The following is a 9,400-nucleotide window of genomic DNA, read 5'->3' as shown; positions in this document are numbered from 1 at the left end:
TACTTTTGACAAAAAGATTTTTTGATGTGGCAAAGTTTACTACTCTAACTCCATTATCATTACTAATTTCATGCAAACTCTCATTCCCAATCGTTGGTTTGAAAATGTCTTCCCTCCTTACTTTGGCATTGAAATCTCATAACAAAATTTTCATAGGGTACTTTGTGAATGTATCAAATACATATTCTAGTTCTTCATACAATCTATCCTTTATCTCATCAATTTTATCTTCTGTTGGGGCATGGACATTCATAACAATGATATCACACCAGAGACCTTTTAGTATTATATATGATATCCTATCTCTAACGAACTCTACCCTCTTAACTGCTGATACGATTCTCTTATGTACAAAAAAACCTGTACATAATTCATGATTTTCATTCCCCTTTCCATAGAAAAATGTATAGACTCCTGCTGGTGTGATGCCACCTCCATCCCATCTGATGTCCTGTACTCCCACTAAATCTAACTTATATTTTAAGGTTTCTTCTGCAACTGCCCTGAGTGAACCTGTCCTATACAAACTTCAAACATTACTCCTATAAACAGCAAGGTTTATAAACCTTTGGCATTGTTGGATGGGGCTTGGATGCAGTGTTGATTTGAAACTTTTCAAAAGAGAGGTTGATTTGAATGCACTTTATAGCTAAATTCTTGATGTTTCATTTATTTGAAGCCTTTTAAAGAAGATATCTTAATCAGGGTGATGAATGTATGAATGAATGTATAAGGAGTGGGCCTTTTCGGATCTTGCACCGCGACCTACAGTGGTCTATTGTGGTCAGAGAAATTGAAGTTACTTTTATGTAGCCTAATATAAGTCACAAACTGTAATTTCTCAAAATTCATACCTAAAGTGGCCATTTGTAATTTTTCAGAGATCCTATTAAATTTGCTCCATATGTTTCTGCACGCATGAAACAACTTGAGATGGACTGAAGGTATTTTCATGAATGTTGATACTGGGTAATTTATTAAAATTTGTCACTCATATTTTTTTAAAATTGGATAAAAATAACTGACACTTCACATGAACACACAGATGCATTTACACAGTTATCTCAAGTGTAATTTGCTAAATATTTATCAGCTAAAAAAGAATTCTGATTAATGAGTTATAGAGAGAAATGAAACATATTTTATGTCAAGTACACCATTTCTGTAATCTTATAATTTTCAAGATGATTAAACAGAAGGAATTCTATTCATTCGTGTCCTAACTTGTACATTCAACACAGAACTGTAGTCTTCAAAACACTGATAATTACCACATCATCAACATCAAATATAAAAAATATTTCTTAAATTTCTCATTTTTGATAGTAATTAACTGAAATTTCCTCCTACTTCTGCTAATATAATTGATTGTGATGCTAAATATTTTACTCACAATCATAATAGGGTATTCTACATGAAAAGATATGCTTCCATTTTTTCAGCAAGGACTCCAGTGAAGAGAAAAACAAAACAAATTCTTGATTGAGTTTAGACTGGGGTTGAAATAAAATTTGTTTCATCTTTTGATGTCCTGCTGTATTATAATATGACTTTAAAGCACACTTTAAACATTTTTAGGTTTAATTTTCTTTTAATGCATATACTAGCATTTAACATTAAAGTGTTAATACTGACTGTTTCTTTATTCAATACTCAACCCATTTTTGTAACCTCGGCCGCTGCTATGCAAACGACCCTCCATTATCTATCACCGGGGATAAGCTTTGTTGATACTGCAATACCTACGCAACAGCCAACTTTTGGGGCTACAATACCACTATTGTCACTACCCATGCAACGGTCTGTTCTAACGTTACTATGAAAGTGTGTTCTGGTTCCGAACATGTGATAATAACTTCTTCTGATATATGTTACATTAATCTTAAGTGTACACTATATACCTTCACAATCATATTACTGCTGAACTGGAACTGAAAAATGCTCTCACCATGGGCCAGTTCTATCCACTGCTCTCTACTTCAAGCCAGCTTCTTGGTCACAGTGATTATCACAGATATTCAGCATGCAGCAAAGTATACACAGATCGCTGTTGTGTTCAGAGCAGCATCAGCATTCAGTTTTGAAATGAAGTTTATTTTTAAATAAATAATTTTTCATATTTTAAAGCATTCAGTGCACAGGAAGTTCAATTGAAATACCCCAGGTTTACAACAGGTTGGTTGAGGCACTATTCTACAAGTTGGAAGGTGGTGGGTTCAATTCTAGATGAGGTCATTTGATTTTTCAATTGACCTAATCCTTCTGGCCGAATTATGGCCCTGGGGTTGACTCTTCCTCTAACAGAAATGAGTACCAGGAATCCAGAAAATGTGGGAGCCTCAATGTCTCACAACCTTTTGTGCATCCATGGCCTGTTACAGGGATAGCATTACCTTTACCTGTTAAAAATGAAGATGAGGATGAAGAGGAAAATATGAAAGAGAAATTGATGCTCAGTTTCAGTTCAAGCCCAGGAAGTTGTTACACTGCTTGAGTCATACATTCTACATGTCATGCCATACAAATTTGTAACCCAGATACAAAAATTAAAATTGTGGGACATCCTTGCATTAGAAACATCAGCAGATGCAAGTCAGTATAATTCAACTCTGAAGCTATAACTGAAGTATACATACACATACTAATTCTGTGACAATTTTGGAGCCTTCTGTATTGGTATTTTTAGTTTATAGGCTCAGAAGTATAGTACTGCAGCCCTACAACACAACTAACTCCAAGAAGCATAGATTTTCTTGAGATGCTAATAGTTGCTCAGTTGGTCAGGAAATTCTGTGTCTTCTATGAGACCTAAAGTTAATTGCCTTATACAGAAGAGCATGCCACAGACCCATATTCTGAACCAGTGAAATCCAGTCCACATCCTCATAATACATTTCTTTGAACGTCAAGTACTACAGTCATTTAAAATCTTATGCCCACTAGTTGAAAAGCAGGGATTGTTTCTGAAGATAAAAGACAGTTTAATTTAAATGGCTACTTAAATGTGCAAAACAACAGATTTGGGAGTGCATAAAATCATTGTGCATTTCATGCAGTCATGAAAACATGTCATTATTTGTCAACATGTGAGGCAACCCTGCATATAAGTAAAATGTTAACACTGTGACGATTCTCTCTAAAATAACACAATTTTAGAACCTGCCAGTGCAACAACAAAGACAGACCCAACAGAAAGGAGCATATCAATAGGTACAGCATCTCTCCAAGTTTGTTTGGATAATAGATGCTATGGCATACTTGCAGATTTCATTGCTAGAGGGCAGTTGTGACAAAATATGGCGAGGCCAGGCGATAAGAGAGCATTCTCTGCCTTGGAATTTGCCAAAACTGAATCAATTATAATGGTGCAACTGAGGTTTTGGGCCAAGGACCATACAGAACCACCTACAATCAAAACAATTCCATCTCAGTGGCTGCCTGTGCACTGCAAAATGAAAAGGCTGGCTGCCACCATCGATGGAGACCATTTTTCTTCCGGAGCCAACGGTTACCAATATCAGCTACCTGAACACACTGCAACTGTGACTAGTGCCACAATTACAGGAAGATAGCGCGGACTTCATTCTCCAAGATGGAGCCCCACCACACTTCCATTTTGACTCCACAAAGAAAAATTGAGGTAAATTTTTTGTGTATATTGTATTATGTGCTATATAGGGGAACAATTCATACAAATAGAACCACAGAATGAGAACAACCGCTCTCTATTAAAAAGAAGGCGTAGCACCCCTATACAGGACATGATACAACATACACAAAAATTTCATCACCATATATATGGACAAATACCGTCTTAAGTGCAACAATTTTATTGTAGTTTTTACTTCTTTTTCCTCCTCCACACTACATGTTTCGGCCCTAAATGGCCATCATCAGGTGTGTATCACTCACGCAACTGTTACACTGCTTGTTAAAAATATATGGCATGTACCCTGAAAAACTTTAATTGAAAAATTTGAAAAAGAAAGAGAACAAAGATCTTATAGACATTTTAACTTGAATTGGGGTTTAAAAAGTGCTAATTTAAAGATCAAATTGACGCGTGTAGATTGACAAAGATTTTATACCATTGGAAAGACTGGTGTTTTTTAATTTTTAACAAGCAGTGTAACAGTTGCGTGAGTGATACACACCTGATGATGGCCATTTAGGGCCGAAACATGTAGTGTGGAGGAGGAAAAAGAAGTAAAAACTACAATAAAATTGTTGCACTTAAGACGGTATTTGTCCATATATATTGTGTGAGTGTAACAGGATGCTGAAATATAATATTCATCACCATCACTAAAATGGAAAACAGGACATAATTTCACATACATGAAAGAAAAAAACTGCCATGTAATATGTGAACAAAGAATTGAAAAACAAAGCAGATCTGAGAAATCCCATCTACTCTAAAATACAACATCATAGAATTGTATTTCATGCTAAACTTACTTCCTTACTTACACATGGGGCTGAGCCCTTCTGGAGGAGCTGCCAATTTTGCAGCTACTCAAGAATTTTACAGCATTTATGGAACCCAAAAGTTAATTACCGTGTTCACAAGAGCCCTCCACTTGTCCATATCCTGAGCTAGATCAATCCAATCCATACCATCCCATCCTATCTCTCTAAGATCCATTTTAATATTATCCACCTACTTATGCCTTGGTCTTCCCAGTGGTTTCTTTCCTTGTGGTTTTCCCACCAATATCCTATATGCATTCCTCGTCTCCCCCATTCTTGCTACATGCCCTACCCACCTCATTTACTGCTAAATAATAGCTAAAAATATTTTGTTAAATTTTTTAAATATTAATTTTAACTTCTGACAACTGAGTTGTAATGTTTTACATTTTAAGACTAATATCCAAAATATAATGAAACACAAGTATTATAATGATACTCATATTAATGATTACTGATATGGATCCACATTATAAAGACACAGAAATAGAATTCAATAATGAATACTACATTTGGAGAAAAAGAATTGTTTGATGTCGATCCAGATGGATCGAAACATGTAGCAAATATACATAATAAAATGCATGATAATACAATAACACTGGTTATTTATTACAAATTTGTTGTGTTGATAATTATATAATAATATTATTATTGTAGCATAGTGCTTAAACCAATCAAATTTATTGTCACTATGATCAGTCGCTTGAGTGTGCCATGGTGTCGCATTGGTATATTTCTAAAGCAAGCACAGTTATTGAATTACTACAGGAAAGTGTGTTGCAACATTATCGGTTAGTTGATGAGGGGAAAGTGACACTGATGAGAAGCAGTTTCCAGCTACCTGAAGGACTCAGACCTCTGCTATAGAGCACTTCATCATGACAGTAGTGGTTTTACTGCAGTTGAAGACCATGTGCAAAATCAATCCAGTTTCAGTTTACATATGTGATTATTGTTTGTGAAGTTACATATGTATTTGGAAAGTAACTGGCATTAATTTTTCACTGCTCAGGTTATCACTTTCAGTCAAGTGTTCACTGAACTTGTGCAGTTACAGTGTAAGTCCTTAGATAGTTTCATGCTATATGTAAATGGCGTTTGTGCACAACATCCCCCCTCTATAAGAATTATTTTCTAGAATTACAATTTCAATTTCTTTCCATTCAATAAATCGCTTATAAGACTAAGACAAGGATCTACAGCATGTCACATATGCTTAATTCAAGTATAAATATAAACATATCTTTTGTTATTCCTCCTATTTAACTGACATTTTCATTTATAAGATATTATATTAAACCATACTCCTGATTATCTTTGCAGATTATCTGGTTTGCAGCTTATACATGCACATTTCTAAGAGTTTTTGAAACTGTGCAGAGCTCCTGTTAATTGAATTCAGCCAGTAAATCTGTCTGAATGAAATAACTCAAAACTGCTGGGTGAATTTTCATGAGATTTAATATTGGTGAATTTTACAAAAAAAGAAAGCCAGTCCGTTTCAACATCCGTTCAGATCATACAATTTTAATGCCAAATTTACACGAATATGTATATCTCATGCTCATACCTGATGCATATGTCACTAAATATTTATCTGAGAGAAAAATGTTTTGAACAAAAGCTATTGATAAACATAAATTTATGTACAGTACAGTACATTTTTAAACTGAACACTATGTGTACATTTCTGTATTCCTACAATACCGTTATCTGCGTTTTCAGCTATTCATGCATACATTCCCCTATATTAGCACAAATAATTGAAAGTATATTATATACAGAACAAAATAAATATGTCAAAGAAATACTGTCCTTATGGTATGCATCCTGTTGTGTCATATGAATTGAATTGAATTGAATATATAATGATATATAATGGGACAGTATGGCATACCATAAATGTTGTAAATGCTAGTCATGCATACTGCATAAATAAATACATGAATGCTAAGCTCAAGTTACTGAATTGCGATGCAAATTTATCAATGACGCAATTCAAGAACTAGTACCAGTATTCTTATATGCCTGAAGATGATCCAAGAAAAGGGTCAAAACATGTAGCATTACCACCAACGGCTAATATAAACAAATGTTGGCGCAGTAGTGTCTATTCTGTCTCTTTCAGCATTGCTGTGTAAAGAAATACTGTCTTCATATAGTATATTTACAGTACATAAATATTAAGTTAAAGTAAATAGTTCTATTGAGTAGTGGTAAGATATGATGTTATTTTGCTGCTGGCTGAAATATATATCATTATCTATATAACGATTTAAACTTACGATGGTAGATTGAAGATAACTGAATAACTTTATTCCTCGTGTGGTACATTACTTTCTAATATCTTGTGAGGTTAGAATTCTGCACATTGAGGTCTCACTAGCTCTAGTGTTTACATTGTGTAGGTCTCAACTTGTTTCTAACTTTCAATATTGTCCATAATGAATGACAGTGATAAGAGCAAGAATTAGCTGATAACAAGTACACTAAAAGTTTTAAATAATTCTCTACAAGAGTTTGTCGTATAAATGGCTTCCTTTAGTTTAATGATTGTCTTCTTTGCTTCTGTTTGAATTTTACCAGAAGAATAGACCATACAACATGATAGAATAGAAATATCCTTATAGTTAAGCATGCGTAACATAGTTTCTAGATGATTATATATATTCAGCATATTTCCCAATTTCAGTTTTCGAATTTGTGGCCCAAGGTATTTGGTTGCTCCTGCTTCTTGTTGGTTTCTCTATTATTAACCTATATTAGATTGATATTTTTATCATCAGTAGCAAATTTCATGAAGTTCCAGTAAAACTCAAAACATATGCTTTCCTACTCCACAGACTTCTATTTAAAAAAATTATATATATACGTTTTGCCATATTTAATGTAAAATAAAGTTGTTCCTTTGCTTAATCAAGCAGTATGCTCATAGCTTCACCATTCTTGACCTTGACACTACATACATACATACATACATACATCAGCGTTTCAGAGTGTTGATAAGTGTGCAACTGACACTGAATATAAAACTTGTCAAATAGCAGTCACAAGACAATCACAGATAAAATCGCAGAGACATCAATTCAACCATAGTTAAACTCTAAACTGAATACCTCAATCAAATAGATACAATGTTACACATACAATTATACCAACAAGATAATTAGCAATACATAGTGATTCTGAATACCTCAATCAAATAGATACAATGTTACACATACAATTATACCAACAAGATAATTAGCAATACATAGTGATTCTCCTTTCTTAACTTACACTTACACTTAATGTCTATATTAATGCCTACTGTGGGACATCCATCACTCAGCATGCACTCCCCTTCTATTCCTTAGCTGTTGATCCTGACAGAGGAGCAAAAATTCATCAACAGTACATGACGGATTATGTATTAGCACATCCCTTAATTCTTTTATAAATTGTCTTTCATANCTGGCATCTGATGAATTACCCCAAAAAACTATTCCATATCTCATGAGTGAATGAAAGTATGCATGATATATCATTTTAAGTGTTGTAACATTACTATATGTTTTCATAATTCGTACTGCATAACATGCCTTTCCCAGTCTGGGTAACAATGATATGCCTTTCCCAGTCTGGGTAACAATGATTCAACCTGTGTCTTCCAATTCAAGAACTTATCAATTTCAATGCAAAAATATTTAATATGAGTTTCCTCTTATAATAATTCATCGTTAAACTTTAAATGTATAGGCATATTGTCACGATTGACCGTTTCAAATTTTAACACTTCAGTTTCCCTCAAGTTTAGAGATGAGATGATGAAGGTTAGTGGTCAGCTTCATGCCCCAGCTGCTTTGTCTCTGGGGAAAGAGCCCCTGGCATCCATTGGACAGGGGCTCAGTGGGCTCCATAGCTGGTCTGGATGTTGTGGAGTAGAGAAAAATATCTTACTCCTGGCAGGAATCAAAACCCATCCATCCAGCCTTTAGCCTATCGCTATGCCAACTGTTGAATGTAAATATCTGTGACCAAAGCATGTCTCTCTCTAATGAATTCCCAATGTCAGCTGTTCTTCACCCATACGATATGCAATAGTATAAATTGGCCCAAAACTTGTCAGTATGGGGATTTTGGATTGCTGTCACTGAAATGTTTGTACTTACATAATTTTTAAATGATCTTGCAGACCACATGCATTCAATTTTATCCACAAAATGTTTTTTTATCAGTGTGGGGGCTATTACACTGCTGTCAGTGGACACAACATATGCCGCGCCCTTCGAATGGTAGGATGACGGATGAATTTAAAATGATTTGATGGAAGGGGTCATGCCTAACAGAGGTACAATTCCATTTGCCAGGAAGTACAAAGAAATGCTAGGAAAAAACTTTCATCCCTGCAAGCTCCAGATTTTAAAGACAAAGCAGATTCCGCCGCAGAACCCATGTGTCAGAATTATTCAAGAGTATATTGCGTTATTTTTTTTGTTGCTAGTGGGGTGGGATTAAGTCCCTTGTACTGCGGCCACTTCTGGCCTATTTTACCAGCCCCAGATGATAGGTGAGGGTGATTGTGGAGCAGTTGGTGGAATGAAGATTGACAGGGGAAACCGAAGTACTCGGAGAAAACCTGCCCCAGCGCCACTTTGTCCACCAAAAATCCCACTTCACCAGACCCGGGTTCGAACCCTGGCCGCCGCGATGGGAAGCCATACTGCGCTATGTATCGTTATGAATGGTGTTGGATTTCAGAGGGGAATCATGAATTACGAAGGTTGAATAGTATAACCTTCTTACCGACTCGCCTACCACTCTCGTTGACAGTTGTTATCATGTATGATTCCGAGATGACAGCACAATATGCATAATCCTACGTTGCCAACATATGGCTAGTAACCCGTGAATTTCATATCTGAAGGTTGGTAACCAGTGCGAATGT

The sequence above is a fragment of the Cryptotermes secundus genome, unplaced genomic scaffold (genome assembly GCF_002891405.2).
Source record: "Cryptotermes secundus unplaced genomic scaffold, Csec_1.0 scaffold514, whole genome shotgun sequence".
Taxonomy (NCBI): Eukaryota; Metazoa; Arthropoda; class Insecta; order Blattodea; family Kalotermitidae; genus Cryptotermes; species Cryptotermes secundus.
The sequence above is the reverse complement of the archived record's forward strand: the minus strand, read 5'-3'. Positions refer to the sequence as shown.